The 19,760-nt window shown below is 49.2% G+C and overlaps 4 non-coding genes and 9 pseudogenes across 4 annotated transcripts; all 13 read left to right on the top strand.

Annotated features, from left to right (window-relative positions):
* The first annotated feature begins 87 nt into the window (after positions 1–87).
* Positions 88–206, top strand: LOC126532849 (5S ribosomal RNA; annotated as a pseudogene).
* A 5,488-nt stretch (positions 207–5,694) lies between these two features.
* On the top strand, positions 5,695–5,813 carry LOC126532979 (5S ribosomal RNA; annotated as a pseudogene).
* A 518-nt stretch (positions 5,814–6,331) lies between these two features.
* LOC126532871 (5S ribosomal RNA) lies at positions 6,332–6,450 on the top strand (annotated as a pseudogene).
* A 514-nt stretch (positions 6,451–6,964) lies between these two features.
* LOC126532549 (5S ribosomal RNA) lies at positions 6,965–7,083 on the top strand. The gene has a single exon (XR_007599822.1). It is a non-coding gene; the product is annotated as a 5S ribosomal RNA (ribosomal RNA).
* A 515-nt stretch (positions 7,084–7,598) lies between these two features.
* On the top strand, positions 7,599–7,717 carry LOC126532882 (5S ribosomal RNA; annotated as a pseudogene).
* A 514-nt stretch (positions 7,718–8,231) lies between these two features.
* Positions 8,232–8,350, top strand: LOC126532970 (5S ribosomal RNA; annotated as a pseudogene).
* Positions 8,351–8,865: 515 nt separating this feature from the next.
* Positions 8,866–8,984, top strand: LOC126532893 (5S ribosomal RNA; annotated as a pseudogene).
* A 514-nt stretch (positions 8,985–9,498) lies between these two features.
* Positions 9,499–9,617, top strand: LOC126532671 (5S ribosomal RNA). Its single transcript, XR_007599838.1, has one exon. It is a non-coding gene; the product is annotated as a 5S ribosomal RNA (ribosomal RNA).
* Positions 9,618–10,136: 519 nt separating this feature from the next.
* LOC126532793 (5S ribosomal RNA) lies at positions 10,137–10,255 on the top strand. Its single transcript, XR_007599847.1, has one exon. It is a non-coding gene; the product is annotated as a 5S ribosomal RNA (ribosomal RNA).
* Positions 10,256–10,770: 515 nt separating this feature from the next.
* LOC126532904 (5S ribosomal RNA) lies at positions 10,771–10,889 on the top strand (annotated as a pseudogene).
* A 514-nt stretch (positions 10,890–11,403) lies between these two features.
* LOC126532926 (5S ribosomal RNA) lies at positions 11,404–11,522 on the top strand (annotated as a pseudogene).
* A 514-nt stretch (positions 11,523–12,036) lies between these two features.
* Positions 12,037–12,155, top strand: LOC126532915 (5S ribosomal RNA). The gene has a single exon (XR_007599848.1). It is a non-coding gene; the product is annotated as a 5S ribosomal RNA (ribosomal RNA).
* Positions 12,156–17,533: 5,378 nt separating this feature from the next.
* Positions 17,534–17,652, top strand: LOC126532983 (5S ribosomal RNA; annotated as a pseudogene).
* The last annotated feature ends 2,108 nt before the right edge of the window (positions 17,653–19,760 follow it).

Here is a 19,760-nt window from a genome sequence, read left to right as displayed (position 1 = left end):
GGAAAGACAGTGCCGCGTGCGTGCTGTAGCAATACGTTGCGAATGCACATAGCACGATACAGGTGCAGTCGTAAACATAGCATCCCTGCCATCGGCCATACCATGCTGAATACGCCGGTTCTCGTCCAATCCCCGAAGCTAAGCAGCATTGGGCTCGGTCAGTACTTGGGAGGGAGACCACCTGAGAACACCGAGTGCTGATGGCACCCTTCTTTTTGCTTTTTTTTTTTATTGCGTGCTTCTGTGACTTATTTTTTTTTTCTTTTTTTTACACTCACGTGTGGGTGGTTTTATTTACTGTTGCGTTCAACTGGCGCAGCCTACTGGTAGAGCCAACGTCGAAGTGCAAAAACAATATGCAAGCCGCTAGGCGATTGTACGCGCAGTGACGGTGGTAACCGGTATAAGTAATGGTGCAAGATTTAGTCGCACAAACTGCTAACCGTTTACCTATTACACCCGTATCCAGCTCAGTGACAATCAATAACTTGGCTCATTACTAGCGCCAAACGTGGGCTGCAGCGGACGCACATCGTTGCGCTCGTCCTCTTGTTTTATTGCGAGCTCGACTTGGCAGCGACTAACCACAACAAACGGAGCAATCCACGTACACGACGTGTGCCTGTACTGTCAACGGAAAGACAGTGCCGCGTGCGTGCTGTAGCAATATGTTGCGAATGCAAATAGCACGATACAGGTGCAGTCGTAAACATAGCATCCCTGCCATCGGCCATACCATGCTGGATTCCACTTCCGGCCACCGAGCGTGACGGACGTGTAAATCATGGGCTCCGTAGGAGCGGCTTCAGCGGCCCAGACGGGCCGCGGTACCAGGATTTCTGCCTCGGACGACGAGTATCAAGTTGTTTTGCCTAGTCTGCCAACAGGGCGTTTTGTTTTGAATACCGTTTTTCTACACTGTGATATCAGGGCCCGCCCATACCGGGTGGAAGATTTTCGCGACGCGCTCGCCCAGTTATCGCTCCTGCCGGACGTGGCTGCTCTCGGGGCCTACCGTATGAGCCATGTGTGGGCCGTGACCTTCAAGGACAGCGACGCGGTGAAAAAGATCGTCAGCGTTGGAGAGCTGCAGGTCAAGAAGGGCCGGTGTCTCGTCATCGACCCCGCCAACCAGGACGTACGCCTGAAAGTGCATTGGCTGCTGCCCAGCGTTCCTGACGAGGACGTACGTTTTGCCTTCGCGCCGTTTGGAAAGGTCACCGACGTAGTCCGCGAGCGCTGGCGGGTTCACGGCGTGACTGATAAGAACTCAACAACAAGGCTGGTTACGCTGAAGTTGAAGCCGGGCGTAAAGCTCGACGACCTTCCGCATCAGGTGAGCGTTGCCGGGGAACTGGCTCTCGTGGTTGTGCCGGGCAGAGCTCCTCTCTGCCTACGCTGCCGCGGCACGGGCCACATTCGTCGCGAGTGCCGCATTCCACGGTGTGGTGCCTGCCGACGCTTCGGTCATGAGGACAGCCAGTGCGAGCGCACGTACGCTAGCGTCACCGGACCCGTGGGCAATGAGGACAACTCCGCCCTACTCATGGACGAGGCGGACATGGAGGACACGTCGACCGCGGCGGGTGAAGCAGCTGACGTCGTGGCAAAGCCGGCGGTGCGGCTTGAACAGGAGGAGAAACAAGTCGCTCAGGCTGTCTTCACAGGACACCAACAAGCGACTGCAGAGGGCACCGCGGCCATGCCGAATGCTGAAGAGAAAACCCCACCTGATGCGGAGGTGACCTCCTCCCTCGTTGAACCTGAAGGCATGGACACCCTCACAGGCCCATCTACCCAACCGACGGGAAAACGGCCCCACAACCAGACCGTTAGCCGGACGGCGAAACAGGACGGCAGCGGCGGCGACGAGCCACCGCCCAAAGCGACAGGTATAAGGAGGTCGACCTTGAAGCTTCGGCCGAACGTTACGGTCGATCCACGGCAGGCGGGTAAACCGCCTCCGTAATTCCGTGCTGTCTAGTTCGAGTGGGGTTGGGGGGTTGGTGAGTGCAATGGCCGTCATCCTGAGCGCTAGTTTTTCAGAACCTTGCCAGGAAGGGGGGCTCAAGTTGCACTTGAGCGCCCTTTCCGGAAGGTCGAGCGGCGTCTCCTTTAGAGGCATTCCACGTGGTTGCCGGCGCACCTTCATGAGCGCTCATACTTGTGTAATTGTGATGGGCACCATTCTACCGTGTAGTCATGGCGGTTAATTTCGAAGGAATGCTACGTGTAGCAACGTTAAATGTACGAGGGCTCAGTGCAAGAAGACGGCAATGTCAGCTAAGTCGTCTCCTCTTGGATAATGACTTACATATAGTAGGAATCCAAGAAACGAAAATTGAGAGCCAAGAGCTAACCGACAGAATGGTGTCCAATTTTAGAGCGCACTTTGACGTGTGCGTTTGTCATGCGGTTGGTGGATCAGGCGGCTGCGCTATATTCCTAAGAAATAATTTTGGCATTTGTATGCAGTCAGTGTTTTCGTGTGAAACTGGGCGCCTCTTAGTGGCTGATTTCTGTTTTGAGGATGTGGATTACCGTGCTATTTGTATCTATGCGCCGAATATTGAAACGGACCGTCGATCTTTCTTTGAGCGTCTTGAAGCGTACGTAAACTGTTCCAAGGTCGTAATACTGCTGGGTGATTTTAACTGTGTTTGCTATGCTGAAGACCGAGCAAAATGTTCACGCATTCGTGATAAGAGTGCCGAATTTCTTAACGCAGTGGTGCATGATTATGACCTGGAAGATGTGGGTAGTGTTTTTGCCAGCGGTACTCGCCCGCGTTTTACCCACTTCCAACGTGACAGCCACGCTCGATTAGATAGATTATACGTGTCAGCCGAACTAGTGCCCTTATGTTGCGAATATGATGTGCAAGCTGTAGCATACAGTGATCACTGCTTGGTAACTGCCACGTTCGGGAAAGGACAGAGCAAACGGCCCTTTAACTGGGATCTCTGGAAAATGAATGCGCAGTTGTTGAATGACGATCCTTTTGTCGATGCTGTAGCGAAGGAACTAGAAAACCTGACTTCAGCCAAGCCATTAAGCTTTGCCATTCAATGGGAAGAATTTAAACAGAAAGTAAAAACAATGGCCATTGAAAGAAGCAGTGTCATTCGACACAACCTGAAACAAGCAGAAACAAAGCTTCGCCAGCAACTGCAATTTTTTATTAGCATGGAAAGTGTCGAGCCTGGTGTGTATGTTAACGAATTAAAGGAAGTGAGAACTGAACTAGAAAAGATAGATACAGAAAAATACAGAGCAGCACTTGTGAGATCAAGGTCTGAGAAGTTGTGGGCGGGAGAAACTCCAACGAAACGAGCTTTATCAGACGAGAAAAAGTACGCTTGTCGGAAAGAAATCCGCCAGCTAGCTAAAGGCAATCACATTACATCCGACAAAAATGACATCAAGCAAGGGATCGCCGATCACTTTAAAGATATTTTAGCTCATCCACGGAATCCTAAATGTAACTACCAGAATGAATTTCTCTCGCTGATGCCAAAGCTCGATGAAGAAGTCAGGACACGGCTGGAACTGCCAATTAGCCTGAGTGAGATAGAGTGCGCAATAGACGAGTTAACCATCGGTAAAGCACCTGGGCCAGATGGCTTGGGGGCCGCTTTCTATAAAACCTTCAAGTCTGCATCGGCCCCTGTTCTTCACGAAGTTATCAGCGAAGCGTATGAGCGAAAAAGATTGCCCTTGTCATTCACAACCTCGCATATCGTGCTAATTCCGAAGAGTGATGACGAGGAAAAACTTTTGTTGCCAGGGTCATATCGTCCGATAACTCTAGCCAATGTCGACTATAAAATATTCACGAAAGCTTTGGCCAAACGACTGCAAAGTGTAATTAAGACATTGGTAGGGCCGCACCAGACTTGTGGCATTAAAGGCCGCAGCATTGCAACGAATGTACACACGGCTCGAAGTGTGCTTGAGTGCTGCGATGTGATTGGCGATCACGTCGCGATGATGCAGATCGATTTGGCAAAGGCTTTCGACCTCGTCTCGCACAAGGCTTTGTTCTCCATGCTGGAACATGCGAACGTTGGCAAAGTCATAACGGAAGGCGTCATGATGGCGTACAGAGAATGCTTAACGCGCATCATTGTTAATGGGGAGCTCACCGATAGCTTTCCCGTGCTCTCGTCGGTGCGGCAAGGATGCCCGCTGTCGCCCCTTCTATTTGCTGCTTATCTCGAACCACTCTGTTTGGCGATCAGAAATAACGAGCGCATAGCAGGCTATCGGCTGCAGGAAGCACACGTTAAAATTTTGGCATATGCCGACGATATCGCGATTTTCTGCACAACCAAAGCGAGCATTAAGGAGGCAACGACTGTGGTTGAAAAATTTTGTGACTCAACTGCAGCCCAGATAAACTGGGATAAGAGTTACGGCTTCTGGCATGGTAGTTGGGAAGACACGCCGGAGACCTTTTATCGACTGAAGTGGTCGACGTTACCAACCCAATACATGGGTGTGCCTCTCGGAAATTACCGTGAACCTGAATCGTACTGGCTAGATCAAGTGTCGAAAGCAAAGGAAAAGGCTGACGGGTGGAGAGGAAAACAATTGTCAATGTTTTCTAGAGCCACTGTTTGCAACCTTTTTTTAGTTTCTAAGATATGGTACGTTATGAATGTGTTGTGTGCTGCGAGGGTAAGCGTACAAAAAGTTCACCGTGTTTTCGCCATTTTCATTTGGGCCTCCACCTGGGAGAGGATGAGTCGAATGAACTTGTTCCTCCCGGTCAAGAAAGGTGGGCTTGGTTTAGCTCATTTGTTTCTGCGACAAGTTGTCTCACGCTTTGTGTTTTTACGGGATCAAAACGATCCTTTTCTCCGGACAGTGATACAGGTACGGCTGTGTAGACAACTTCCAGGATTCATTGTTTCGACTGTTCATAATATGCCAGGAGCAGTGACTGGTTACCTACGTGAAGTGGTATGTTCATATAAGATGTTGAACGTACGTTTTTCACAGCAATACCTGTCTACCGTTACCAAGAAAAAACTATACAGAGATCTCGTGGACACGATGTTCCCTCCACCTTTGTACCGTTCTCCGCAACGTGGAGGCCCAGGACAAGACGTTTTAAAGAGGGTGAAAAAAATGCCAATACGGCCGTCAGCTAAATCTTTTTTCTTGAAACTGCACACAAACACACTTCCCGTTAAGACCTGGCTTCATGAGAAGGGTATTTTCATCCCCTGGAGCACCGACTGCTTATTATGTAAAAAACCGGAAACAATAGAACATGCATTCTTAGATTGCTGGGACGCCATCTTTCACTGGGATGTTCTACAGAGAACATTGAAAAAACAGTTACCCCTGGACCCATATGGAATACGCTTCTTACCGTTTGATAACGCCGAGGATGTCCCGTATGACCTTATTATGATCCTGAGCCTCCACGCTATGTGGAAAACTAGATTGCAATTTCAAAACGGAGACATTGTTGTTCGATCGGCTCGGGAAAACTTCATTGAGAGTGTTGTGTGTGTACGAGATGCGTTCAAAGCGCTGCCTGATCCACCACAATGGATCTCCTTATTTGATGAATTAGCGTTGTTAAAAAGATTTTAATACCGTGTTGGCCAAAGTGTGGTCCACACGTTTTATCTTTGTAAACCTTGATTGAGTACGTCGAAGTCGGCAATAAAGAAAAAAAAAAAAATCGGCCATACCATGCTGAATACGCCGGTTCTCGTCCGATCCCCGAAGCTAAGCAGCATTGGGCTCGGTCAGTACTTGGGAGGGAGACCACCTGGGAACACCGAGTGCTGATGGCACCCTTCTTTTTGCTTTTTTTTTTTATTGCGTGCTTCTGTGACTTATTTTTTTTTTTTTCTTTTTTTTACACTCACGTGTGGGTGGTTTATTTACTGTTACGTTCAACTGGCGCAGCCTACTGGTAGAGCCAACGTCGAAGTGCAAAAACAATATGCAAGCCGCTAGGCGATTGTACGCGCAGTGACGGTGGTAACCGGTATAAGTAATGGTGCAAAATTTAGTCGCACAAACTGCTAACCGTTTACCTATTACACCCGTATCCAGCTCAGTGACAATCAATAACTTGGCTCATTACTAGCGCCAAACGTGGGCTGCAGCGGACGCACATCGTTGCGCTCGTCCTCTTGTTTTATTGCGAGCTCGACTCGGCAGCGACTAACCACAACAAACGGAGCAATCCACGTACACGACGTGTGCCTGTACTGTCAACGGAAAGACAGTGCCGCGGGCGTGCTGTAGCAATACGTTGCGAATGCACATAGCACGATACAGGTGCAGTCGTAAACATAGCATCCCTGCCATCGGCCATACCATGCTGAATACGCCGGTTCTCGTCCGATCCTCGAAGCTAAGCAGCATTGGGCTCGGTCAGTACGTGGGAGGGAGACCACCTGGGAACACCGAGTGCTGATGGCACCCTTCTTCTTGCTTTTTTTTTTATTGCGTGCTTCTGTGACTTATTTTTTTTTCTTTTTTTTACACTCACGTGTGGTTGGTTTTATTTACTGTTACGTTCAACTGGCGCAGCCTACTGGTAGAGCCAACGTCGAAGTGCAAAAACAATATGCAAGCCGCTAGGCGATTGTACGCGCAGTGACGGTGGTAACCGGTATAAGTAATGGTGCAAAATTTAGTCGCACAAACTGCTAACCGTTTACCTATTACACCCGTATCCAGCTCAGTGACAATCAATAACTTGGCTCATTACTAGCGCCAAACGTGGGCTGCAGCGGACGCACATCGTTGCGCTCGTCCTCTTGTTTTATTGCGAGCTCGACTCGGCAGCGACTAACCACAACAAACGGAGCAATCCACGTACACGACGTGTGCCTGTACTGTCAACGGAAAGACAGTGCCGCGGGCGTGCTGTAGCAATACGTTGCGAATGCACATAGCACGATACAGGTGCAGTCGTAAACATAGCATCCCTGCCATCGGCCATACCATGCTGAATACGCCGGTTCTCGTCCGATCCCCGAAGCTAAGCAGCATTGGGCTCGGTCAGTACTTGGGAGGGAGACCACCTGGGAACACCGAGTGCTGATGGCACCCTTCTTTTTGCTTTTTTTTTTATTGCGTGCTTCTGTGACTTATTTTTTTTTTCTTTTTTTTACACTCACGTGTGGTTGGTTTTATTTACTGTTACGTTCAACTGGCGCAGCCTACTGGTAGAGCCAACGTCGAAGTGCAAAAACAATATGCAAGCCGCTAGGCGATTGTACGCGCAGTGACAGTGGTAACCGGTATAAGTAATGGTGCAAAATTTAGTCGCACAAACTGCTAACCGTTTACCTATTACACCCGTATCCAGCTCAGTGACAATCAATAACTTGGCTCATTACTAGCGCCAAACGTGGGCTGCAGCGGACGCACATCGTTGCGCTCGTCCTCTTGTTTTATTGCGAGCTCGACTCGGCAGCGACTAACCACAACAAACGGAGCAATCCACGTACACGACGTGTGCCTGTACTGTCAACGGAAAGACAGTGCCGCGGGCGTGCTGTAGCAATACGTTGCGAATGCACATAGCACGATACAGGTGCAGTCGTAAACATAGCATCCCTGCCATCGGCCATACCATGCTGAATACGCCGGTTCTCGTCCGATCCTCGAAGCTAAGCAGCATTGGGCTCGGTCAGTACGTGGGAGGGAGACCACCTGGGAACACCGAGTGCTGATGGCACCCTTCTTTTTGCTTTTTTTTTTATTGCGTGCTTCTGTGACTTATTTTTTTTTCTTTTTTTTACACTCACGTGTGGTTGGTTTTATTTACTGTTACGTTCAACTGGCGCAGCCTACTGGTAGAGCCAACGTCGAAGTGCAAAAACAATATGCAAGCCGCTAGGCGATTGTACGCGCAGTGACGGTGGTAACCGGTATAAGTAATGGTGCAAAATTTAGTCGCACAAACTGCTAACCGTTTACCTATTACACCCGTATCCAGCTCAGTGACAATCAATAACTTGGCTCATTACTAGCGCCAAACGTGGGCTGCAGCGGACGCACATCGTTGCGCTCGTCCTCTTGTTTTATTGCGAGCTCGACTCGGCAGCGACTAACCACAACAAACGGAGCAATCCACGTACACGACGTGTGCCTGTACTGTCAACGGAAAGACAGTGCCGCGTGCGTGCTGTAGCAATACGTTGCGAATGCACATAGCACGATACAGGTGCAGTCGTAAACATAGCATCCCTGCCATCGGCCATACCATGCTGAATACGCCGGTTCTCGTCCGATCCCCGAAGCTAAGCAGCATTGGGATCGGTCAGTACTTGGGAGGGAGACCACCTGGGAACACCGAGTACTGATGGCACCCTTCTTTTTGCTTTTTTTTTATTGCGTGCTTCTGTGACTTATTTTTTTTTTTCTTTTTTTTACACTCACGTGTGGTTGGTTTTATTTACTGTTACGTTCAACTGGCGCAGCCTACTGGTAGAGCCAACGTCGAAGTGCAAAAACAATATGCAAGCCGCTAGGCGATTGTACGCGCAGTGACGGTGGTAACCGGTATAAGTAATGGTGCAAAATTTAGTCGCACAAACTGCTAACCGTTTACCTATTACACCCGTATCCAGCTCAGTGACAATCAATAACTTGGCTCATTACTAGCGCCAAACGTGGGCTGCAGCGGACGCACATCGTTGCGCTCGTCCTCTTGTTTTATTGCGAGCTCGACTCGGCAGCGACTAACCACAACAAACGGAGCAATCCACGTACACGACGTGTGCCTGTACTGTCAACGGAAAGACAGTGCCGCGGGCGTGCTGTAGCAATACGTTGCGAATGCACATAGCACGATACAGGTGCAGTCGTAAACATAGCATCCCTGCCATCGGCCATACCATGCTGAATACGCCGGTTCTCGTCCGATCCTCGAAGCTAAGCAGCATTGGGCTCGGTCAGTACGTGGGAGGGAGACCACCTGGGAACACCGAGTGCTGATGGCACCCTTCTTTTTGCTTTTTTTTTTATTGCGTGCTTCTGTGACTTATTTTTTTTTCTTTTTTTTACACTCACGTGTGGTTGGTTTTATTTACTGTTACGTTCAACTGGCGCAGCCTACTGGTAGAGCCAACGTCGAAGTGCAAAAACAATATGCAAGCCGCTAGGCGATTGTACGCGCAGTGACGGTGGTAACCGGTATAAGTAATGGTGCAAAATTTAGTCGCACAAACTGCTAACCGTTTACCTATTACACCCGTATCCAGCTCAGTGACAATCAATAACTTGGCTCATTACTAGCGCCAAACGTGGGCTCCAGCGGACGCACATCGTTGCGCTCGTCCTCTTGTTTTATTGCGAGCTCGACTCGGCAGCGACTAACCACAACAAACGGAGCAATCCACGTACACGACGTGTGCCTGTACTGTCAACGGAAAGACAGTGCCGCGTGCGTGCTGTAGCAATACGTTGCGAATGCACAAAGCACGATACAGGTGCAGTCGTAAACATAGCATCCCTGCCATCGGCCATACCATGCTGAATACGCCGGTTCTCGTCCGATCCCCGAAGCTAAGCAGCATTGGGCTCGGTCAGTACTTGGGAGGGAGACCACCTGGGAACACCGAGTGCTGATGGCAAGGCACCCTTCTTTTTGCTTTTTTTTTTATTGCGTGCTTCTGTGACTTATTTTTTTTTCTTTTTTTTACACTCACGTGTGGTTGGTTTTATTTACTGTTACGTTCAACTGGCGCAGCCTACTGGTAGAGCCAACGTCGAAGTGCAAAAACAATATGCAAGCCGCTAGGCGATTGTACGCGCAGTGACGGTGGTAACCGGTATAAGTAATGGTGCAAAATTTAGTCGCACAAACTGCTAACCGTTTACCTATTACACCCGTATCCAGCTCAGTGACAATCAATAACTTGGCTCATTACTAGCGCCAAACGTGGGCTGCAGCGGACGCACATCGTTGCGTTCGTCCTCTTGTTTTATTGCGAGCTCGACTCGGCAGCGACTAACCACAACAAACGGAGCAATCCACGTACACGACGTGTGCCTGTACTGTCAACGGAAAGACAGTGCCGCGTGCGTGCTGTAGCAATACGTTGCGAATGCACATAGCACGATACAGGTGCAGTCGTAAACATAGCATCCCTGCCATCGGCCATACCATGCTGAATACGCCGGTTCTCGTCCGATCCCCGAAGCTAAGCAGCATTGGGCTCGGTCAGTACTTGGGAGGGAGACCACCTGGGAACACCGAGTGCTGATGGCACCCTTCTTTTTGCTTTTTTTTTATTGTGTGCTTCTGTGACTTATCTTTTTTTTTCTTTTTTTTACACTCACGTGTGGGTGGTTTTATTTACTGTTACGTTCAACTGGCGCAGCCTACTGGTAGAGCCAACGTCGAAGGGCAAAAACAATATGCAAGCCGCTAGGCGATTGTACGCGCAGTGACGGTGGTAACCGGTATAAGTAATGGTGCAAAATTTAGTCGCACAAACTGCTAACCGTTTACCTATTACACACGTATCCAGCTCAGTGACAATCAATAACTTGGCTCATTACTAGCGCCAAACGTGGGCTGCAGCGGACGCACATCGTTGCGCTCGTCCTCTTGTTTTATTGCGAGCTCGACTCGGCAGCGACTAACCACAACAAACGGAGCAATCCACGTACACGACGTGTGCCTGTACTGTCAACGGAAAGACAGTGCCGCGGGCGTGCTGTAGCAATACGTTGCGAATGCACATAGCACGATACAGGTGCAGTCGTAAACATGGCATCCCTGCCATCGGCCATACCATGCTGAATACGCCGGTTCTCGTCCGATCCTCGAAGCTAAGCAGCATTGGGCTCGGTCAGTACGTGGGAGGGAGACCACCTGGGAACACCGAGTGCTGATGGCACCCTTCTTTTTGCTTTTTTTTTTATTGCGTGCTTCTGTGACTTATTTTTTTTTCTTTTTTTTACACTCACGTGTGGTTGGTTTTATTTACTGTTACGTTCAACTGGCGCAGCCTACTGGTAGAGCCAACGTCGAAGTGCAAAAACAATATGCAAGCCGCTAGGCGATTGTACGCGCAGTGACGGTGGTAACCGGTATAAGTAATGGTGCAAAATTTAGTCGCACAAACTGCTAACCGTTTACCTATTACACCCGTATCCAGCTCAGTGACAATCAATAACTTGGCTCATTACTAGCGCCAAACGTGGGCTGCAGCGGACGCACATCGTTGCGCTCGTCCTCTTGTTTTATTGCGAGCTCGACTCGGCAGCGACTAACCACAACAAACGGAGCAATCGACGTACACGACGTGTGCCTGTACTGTCAACGGAAAGACAGTGCCGCGGGCGTGCTGTAGCAATACGTTGCGAATGCACATAGCACGATACAGGTGCAGTCGTAAACATAGCATCCCTGCCATCGGCCATACCATGCTGAATACGCCGGTTCTCGTCCGATCCTCGAAGCTAAGCAGCATTGGGCTCGGTCAGTACGTGGGAGGGAGACCACCTGGGAACACCGAGTGCTGATGGCACCCTTCTTTTTGCTTTTTTTTTTATTGCGTGCTTCTGTGACTTATTTTTTTTTCTTTTTTTTACACTCACGTGTGGTTGGTTTTATTTACTGTTACGTTCAACTGGCGCAGCCTACTGGTAGAGCCAACGTCGAAGTGCAAAAACAATATGCAAGCCGCTAGGCGATTGTACGCGCAGTGACGGTGGTAACCGGTATAAGTAATGGTGCAAAATTTAGTCGCACAAACTGCTAACCGTTTACCTATTACACCCGTATCCAGCTCAGTGACAATCAATAACTTGGCTCATTACTAGCGCCAAACGTGGGCTGCAGCGGACGCACATCGTTGCGCTCGTCCTCTTGTTTTATTGCGAGCTCGACTCGGCAGCGACTAACCACAACAAACGGAGCAATCCACGTACACGACGTGTGCCTGTACTGTCAACGGAAAGACAGTGCCGCGTGCGTGCTGTAGCAATACGTTGCGAATGCACATAGCACGATACAGGTGCAGTCGTAAACATAGCATCCCTGCCATCGGCCATACCATGCTGAATACGCCGGTTCTCGTCCGATCCCCGAAGCTAAGCAGCATTGGGCTCGGTCAGTACTTGGGAGGGAGACCACCTGGGAACACCGAGTGCTGATGGCACCCTTCTTTTTGCTTTTTTTTTATTGCGTGCTTCTGTGACTTATTTTTTTTTCTTTTTTTTTACACTCACGTGTGGGTGGTTTTATTTACTGTTACGTTCAACTGGCGCAGCCTACTGGTAGAGCCAACGTCGAAGTGCAAAAACAATATGCAAGCCGCTAGGCGATTGTACGCGCAGTGACGGTGGTAACCGGTATAAGTAATGGTGCAAAATTTAGTCGCACAAACTGCTAACCGTTTACCTATTACACCCGTATCCAGCTCAGTGACAATCAATAACTTGGCTCATTACTAGCGCCAAACGTGGGCTGCAGCGGACGCACATCGTTGCGCTCGTCCTCTTGTTTTATTTCGAGCTCGACTCGGCAGCGACTAACCACAACAAACGGAGCAATCCACGTACACGACGTGTGCCTGTACTGTCAACGGAAAGACAGTGCCGCGTGCGTGCTGTAGCAATACGTTGCGAATGCACATAGCACGATACAGGTGCAGTCGTAAACATAGCATCCCTGCCATCGGCCATACCATGCATTCTGCATCCGGCAGCCGAGCTGTTCGGATCGTAGGGTCATGGCCTCTTCCGGGGCAGCGACAGCTGCCACTTTTGGTCGCGGAAACAGGATTACAGAAGATGATAAGGAATATCCGTTCATTTTGCCTCAACTGCCAAAAGGACGAGTTGCGATTAACACCGTGTTTTTGCACGGTGATGTGCGTGCGAGACCATACAAGGTCGAAGATTTCAGGGACGCCCTACTGCCGACGGGCATCCTGCCGGACGTGGTATGCATAGGGGCGTACCAGATAAACCACGTCTGGGCGGTGACCCTGAATGATGCGACTGCGACGAAAAGACTGGTCTCCCTTAAAGGACCTGCAAGTGAAGGGACGACGATGCGTCATCGTGGACCCGCAGGACCAGCAGGTGAAGCTTAGGCTTCACTGGCTGTTGTACGGAGTGGCTGACGAGGACGTCCGGACAGCGTTCGCGGCTTTCGGCAAGGTGGAAGAGGTGAGCCGGGAGCGGTGGCGAGTCGAAGGCATGGGAAGCAAGACGTCGACCACCAGGACGGTGCTCCTCAAGCTAAAGAACGGCGTCAAAGTTGAGGACCTTCCTCATCAGGTCCGCGTCGGCGGAGAGTTGGCCTTGGTGGTTGTGCCCGGTCGACCCATGCAGTGCCTGCGCTGCCAAGGCACGGGGCACGTCCGCCGAGAGTGTAAAGTCCCACGCTGTTCCAGGTGCAGACGTTTCGGCCACGTTGACGCTGACTGCGTCAAATCCTACGCCGCCGTGACAGGACCAGCAGCGACTGACGTTGCTGAGGAGCACGTCATGGACGTGGTTGAGACGGAGGACGCCGCCAAAGGAACTGGAGACTTGGTTTCGGCAGCCACACTTGGAGGGTCATCTACCGCTGACGCTGAAGGCACGGTGGCTGAGGCTGCCGAGAAAACGGGCAAACCGGTACAGGTCCTGCCTGCAGTGAGCCTTGCTACGGGGGGCGTTAACGAAGACGCACCCGACAACGACACGACAGCAATGCTGCAGGACAAGGAAGACAATGACGGCGAGCGGACCGCGATTATTGGTGCCCCAGTCAAGCGCCCCCACGACGAGACCAAGGACAAGGACGGCGGTGCCACCAGCACCAGCGAGGGGCCGCCGACGAAGGCGCCTCAAGGAAGGCGGATGGGCTACAAGCCAAAACCCAATGTACCACCTGGAAAGAAGCCTGTGGCCAAAACGGCCACGCTTGACGACACAAACAAGCCGGGAGGTCCCGGAGACGGCTAGCCGAGGGCTAGTCGTGAACGGTAAGCACCATGCTCCGGGCCTGCTTTTCTCGCTAGCTGAAAATGGCTGAAATACCGCCCCTTATTATTGCCACATTGAACGTGCGAGGCTTGGCGGCTAGTCGTAGGCAAAGTCAGGTCCTACGGTTGGTCACTGACCACAACTTAGACGTACTAGCCGTCCAAGAGACTAAGGTTGATGGAGAGGAGCAGACCGGGAGCACGGTGCGACGATTCACGCACAGATATTTTGCGGTGGTTAGTCATGCGGTAGGCACGTCCGGGGGGTGCATTCTGTTTGTCAAGAAGCTGCCTGGACTGCAGATTCAAAGTGTATATTCCTGTGAATCTGGAAGGATTGTTTTTTGCGATGTCGTGATATGTAATGCTGAATTCCGTGTCATATGCGTCTACGCTCCGAATTCAGTCGAAGAGCGTGTCTCCTTTTTTTCTAACCTTTCTAAGCACGTCCGCTGTGATAAGCGCGTTATTTTGTTAGGGGACTTTAATTGTGTGTTGAATGCCAGAGACCGAGTGAATAATGCAGGTGTGCGCGACAAAAGCAGTAGCGTATTATCAAATCTAATAGGGGAAAATGAACTTGACGATGTTTTCGAGTGTCTGGAAGGGGGGCGTGAAGTGACTTTTACTCGTTTTCAGGGTAGAAGTCATGCACGACTGGATCGAATGTACCTGTCGTTGGACATGATTCCAAGATGCCACAGTTATTGTGTAGTGCCCGTGTCCTTTTCGGACCACTGCCTCGTAAAATGTCACATAGGTGTAGTGAAAACGAAACATGCTTTTAATTGGGATCTATGGAAAATGAATGCCTTGTTACTAAATGATCAGTGGTTTGTAAAAGCAGTAAGGGATGCGGTTAACGAAGTATTCGATGATGCAACGGAAACAATAGCGGAGAAGTGGGAATGTTTTAAACAGAAGGTTAAAATTAAAGCCATAGAAAGATCGAGTTGCATAAAATTCGAGAGGGAAATAAAAGAAAAGGGCTTAAGAAGACTGCTTGAGCAGCTGATAACGCTTGAGTGTAAAGAGCCTGGTACGTACAAAGACGACGTGCGAAACATCAAGGAAAAACTTGAACAGTTCGACAAAGAGCGTTATCAAGGCGCTATCGTGCGTGCGCGAGCAGATGCACTAGTGGCAGGGGAGACGCCCACGAAAAGGGCGCTGGGTCTTGAGAAGGCGCACGGACGGCGAAACCACATCGATAAAATTCTAATGAACGGGACTGTCGTTGAAGACAGTGAGAGCATTGGGAGCGCCTTCTTCGAGTACTACCAGTCACTCTGCATTTCAGGCAGCGAATGTAGGGGGTTTTAAAGCGGATTTTCTTAATCTCATGCCGCGAATAAGTGATGATACCAAAGATCGATTAGAAGCCAAAATAACTGAGGGGGAAGTAGAAAAGGCAATCGACGATTTGAACCTTGGAAAGTCGCCTGGACCTGATGGCCTCTGCGCTGGGTGGTATAAGGCGTTTAAGAGAGAATTGGCGCCATTGTTGGCAGAGGTATTGAATGACGCGTATCAGCAGAAACGTTTGCCCCCTTCCTTTGGAAAAGCGCACACCATACTAATACCTAAGAGCGATCAAATAGATAAACTAAAATTAGTGTCATCCTATAGGCCAATATCACTAACAAATGTTGATTACAAGATATTTATGAAGATTTTAGCTACCAGACTCCAAGGCGTCATCAAAGAAATAGTCGGAGACCATCAAACTTGTGGCATCAGAGGGCGAACTATTTTTTCTAACATTCATAAGATGCGATGTGTTCTCGAGTGCTGTGACGTCACCGGAGGTGGCGTTGCGGTTCTTCAGCTGGATCTAGAGAAAGCTTTCGATTGTGTCGCGCATGTTATTTTGTTTACCATCTTGGATCACGTTAATGTCGGTTCCATCATCACTGAGGGCGTGGCCTTGGTGTACAAGAATTGCACAACCAGATTAATTGTTAATAAGTCATTGGGGGCCCCCATTAACATTATGCGTTCAGTGCGCCAAGGCTGTCCCCTCAGCCCACTGCTGTTTGCTATTTATATAGAGGCCATGTGTGTGGCAATCAATGAAAATGACAAAATACGTGGTTTTAGATTGGCAGCGACAGAAGTGAAGCTATTGGCGTATGCAGACGACATTGCAGTGTGTTGCATAGATAAACCAAGCGTAACCGAAGCAATAACTGTAGTAAATCATTTCTGTGAAGTGTCTGGTAGCAGAGTAAATTGGAGCAAATCCCTCGGGCTGTGGCACGGGGACTGGCTTTCCGCACCGGACTATTTCGCGAGTGTGAGCTGGGTGAGAACTCCGATGAGGTATCTAGGTGTTCCCCTAGATAGTTACAATAGCAGTGATGAATATTGGAGGAAGGAAACAAGTGAAATTAAAGAAAAAGTAGACAAATGGAAAGCTACTAACCTGTCTGTTTTTGCAAGAGCGACAGTTTGTAACATCTTTTTAGTCGCGAAGTTATACTACGTTATACAAGCGTTATATTGTTCTAGAGTAAATGTGCAAAGGCTGCACAGAGTGTTTGCGGTGTTCATCTGGGGTTCAACCTGGGAAAGGTGCAGTCGAACCAATTTGTTCAGAAGAGTGAAGGACGGGGGTGTGGGTTTGGCGCATCTTTTTGTTCGACAACTAGTAAACCGATTTTTGTTTTTCCGCGATGTGCGCGATCCTTTTCTGCGCACCGTATGTCAGCACAGATTGACCGACGCATTGCCGGCACATGTTGTCAGTACGGCCGGCATAACCGGAAGACTTCGTGGCTATTTTAAGGAAGTGGTAGACAGTGTGCGTTTTCTTACTGTTCGTTTTTCAAGTGATTACTTGTGTCAAGTGAAAAGGAAAACGCTGTATAAAGATGTGTGCGACATTGTTTTCCCAGTGCCGTTATACAGAGCCATGTACAGTGGAGGGCCAGGACAGGACGTCCTTAAACGGGTTAAACGCATGCAGGTGCCACCAGGGGTAAAATCCTTCTTTTTTAGGCTCCACACTGGAACCCTGTCCGTGAAGACTTTTATGGAAGAACGCGGCTGTCTCGTACCTTGGGGTTCTCACTGCTTGATCTGCAAGAAGCCCGAAACCATAGATCATGTGTTCTTGCACTGCTGGGCTGCTGTGTTCTTCTGGGACGTCTTGAAGCGAACCCTGAAGAAAGAATTACCTGTAAACCCCCAAGGGATCAGGTATCTGCCTATTAAGGATGAAGATGGCATCCCATATGACTTCATTATGGTGAATGCCCTCCACTGTATATGGCGGTCTCGAATGGCTGGGTACCCCTGCGATCCCGACGCACGGCCGGTTCATATATATTTCAGAGCATGTATGTCGCGGTTTCTTGATGTACAGAAAATGCAAGAATGTGCACCGGATTGGCTGTCGAGGCTAGAACCTCTCACAGCCATGAAGGAATTTTAATTTGACAACGCCGGTCCTATACGGACGGATGGCATTATTGTAATTTTTTTTCGCTGTTTTGCATTTGTGAGATGCGTGTATTTTCTGTGTTATGTCAAAGACCGGCATTAAATAAAAAAAAAAAAAAATCGGCCATACCATGCTGAATACGCCGGTTCTCGTCCGATCCCCGAAGCTAAGCAGCATTGGGCTCGGTCAGTACTTGGGAGGGAGACCACCTGGGAACACCGAGTGCTGATGGCACCCTTCTTTTTGCTTTTTTTTATTGCGTGCTTCTGTGACTTATTTTTTTTTCTTTTTTTTACACTCACGTGTGGGTGGTTTTATTTACTGTTACGTTCAACTGGCGCAGCCTACTGGTAGAGCCAACGTCGAAGTGCAAAAACAATATGCAAGCCGCTAGGCGATTGTACGCGCAGTGACGGTGGTAACCGGTATAAGTAATGGTGCAAAATTTAGTCGCACAAACTGCTAACCGTTTACCTATTACACCCGTATCCAGCTCAGTGACAATCAATAACTTGGCTCATTACTAGCGCCAAACGTGGGCTGCAGCGGACGCACATCGTTGCGCTCGTCCTCTTGTTTTATTGCGAGCTCGACTCGGCAGCGACTAACCACAACAAACGGAGCAATCCACGTACACGACGTGTGCCTGTACTGTCAACGGAAAGACAGTGCCGCGTGCGTGCTGTAGCAATACGTTGCGAATGCACATAGCACGATACAGGTGCAGTCGTAAACATAGCATCCCTGCCATCGGCCATACCATGCTGTGTCATGCGGTTGGTGGATCAGGCGGCTGCGCTATATTCCTAAGAAATAATTTTGGCATTTGTATGCAGTCAGTGTTTTCGTGTGAAACTGGGCGCCTCTTAGTGGCTGATTTCTGTTTTGAGGATGTGGATTACCGTGCTATTTGTATCTATGCGCCGAATATTGAAACGGACCGTCGATCTTTCTTTGAGCGTCTTGAAGCGTACGTAAACTGTTCCAAGGTCGTAATACTGCTGGGTGATTTTAACTGTGTTTGCTATGCTGAAGACCGAGCAAAATGTTCACGCATTCGTGATAAGAGTGCCGAATTTCTTAACGCAGTGGTGCATGATTATGACCTGGAAGATGTGGGTAGTGTTTTTGCCAGCGGTACTCGCCCGCGTTTTACCCACTTCCAACGTGACAGCCACGCTCGATTAGATAGATTATACGTGTCAGCCGAACTAGTGCCCTTATGTTGCGAATATGATGTGCAAGCTGTAGCATACAGTGATCACTGCTTGGTAACTGCCACGTTCGGGAAAGGACAGAGCAAACGGCCCTTTAACTGGGATCTCTGGAAAATGAATGCGCAGTTGTTGAATGACGATCCTTTTGTCGATGCTGTAGCGAAGGAACTAGAAAACCTGACTTTAGCCAAGCCATTAAGCTTTGCCATTCAATGGGAAGAATTTAAACAGAAAGTAAAAACAATGGCCATTGAAAGAAGCAGTGTCATTCGACACAACCTGAAACAAGCAGAAACAAAGCTTCGCCAGCAACTGCAATTTTTTATTAGCATGGAAAGTGTCGAGCCTGGTGTGTATGTTAACGAATTAAAGGAAGTGAGAACTGAACTAGAAAAGATAGATACAGAAAAATACAGAGCAGCACTTGTGAGATCAAGGTCTGAGAAGTTGTGGGCGGCAGAAACTCCAACGAAACGAGCTTTATCAGACGAGAAAAAGTACGCTTGTCGGAAAGAAATCCGCCAGCTAGCTAAAGGCAATCACATTACATCCGACAAAAATGACATCAAGCAAGGGATCGCCGATCACTTTAAAGATATTTTAGCTCATCCACGGAATCCTAAATGTAACTACCAGAATGAATTTCTCTCGCTGATGCCAAAGCTCGATGAAGAAGTCAGGACACGGCTGGAACTGCCAATTAGCCTGAGTGAGATAGAGTGCGCAATAGACGAGTTAACCATCGGTAAAGCACCTGGGCCAGATGGCTTGGGGGCCGCTTTCTATAAAACCTTCAAGTCTGCATCGGCCCCTGTTCTTCACGAAGTTATCAGCGAAGCGTATGAGCGAAAAAGATTGCCCTTGTCATTCACAACCTCGCATATCGTGCTAATTCCGAAGAGTGATGACGAGGAAAAACTTTTGTTGCCAGGGTCATATCGTCCGATAACTCTAGCCAATGTCGACTATAAAATATTCACGAAAGCTTTGGCCAAACGACTGCAAAGTGTAATTAAGACATTGGTAGGGCCGCACCAGACTTGTGGCATTAAAGGCCGCAGCATTGCAACGAATGTACACACGGCTCGAAGTGTGCTTGAGTGCTGCGATGTGATTGGCGATCAC

Source organism: Dermacentor andersoni, chromosome 4, assembly GCF_023375885.2.
Source record: "Dermacentor andersoni chromosome 4, qqDerAnde1_hic_scaffold, whole genome shotgun sequence".
NCBI classification, from domain to species: Eukaryota; Metazoa; Arthropoda; class Arachnida; order Ixodida; family Ixodidae; genus Dermacentor; species Dermacentor andersoni.
Note: the sequence above shows the minus strand (reverse complement) of the source record. Positions and strands in the feature narration are given on the sequence as shown.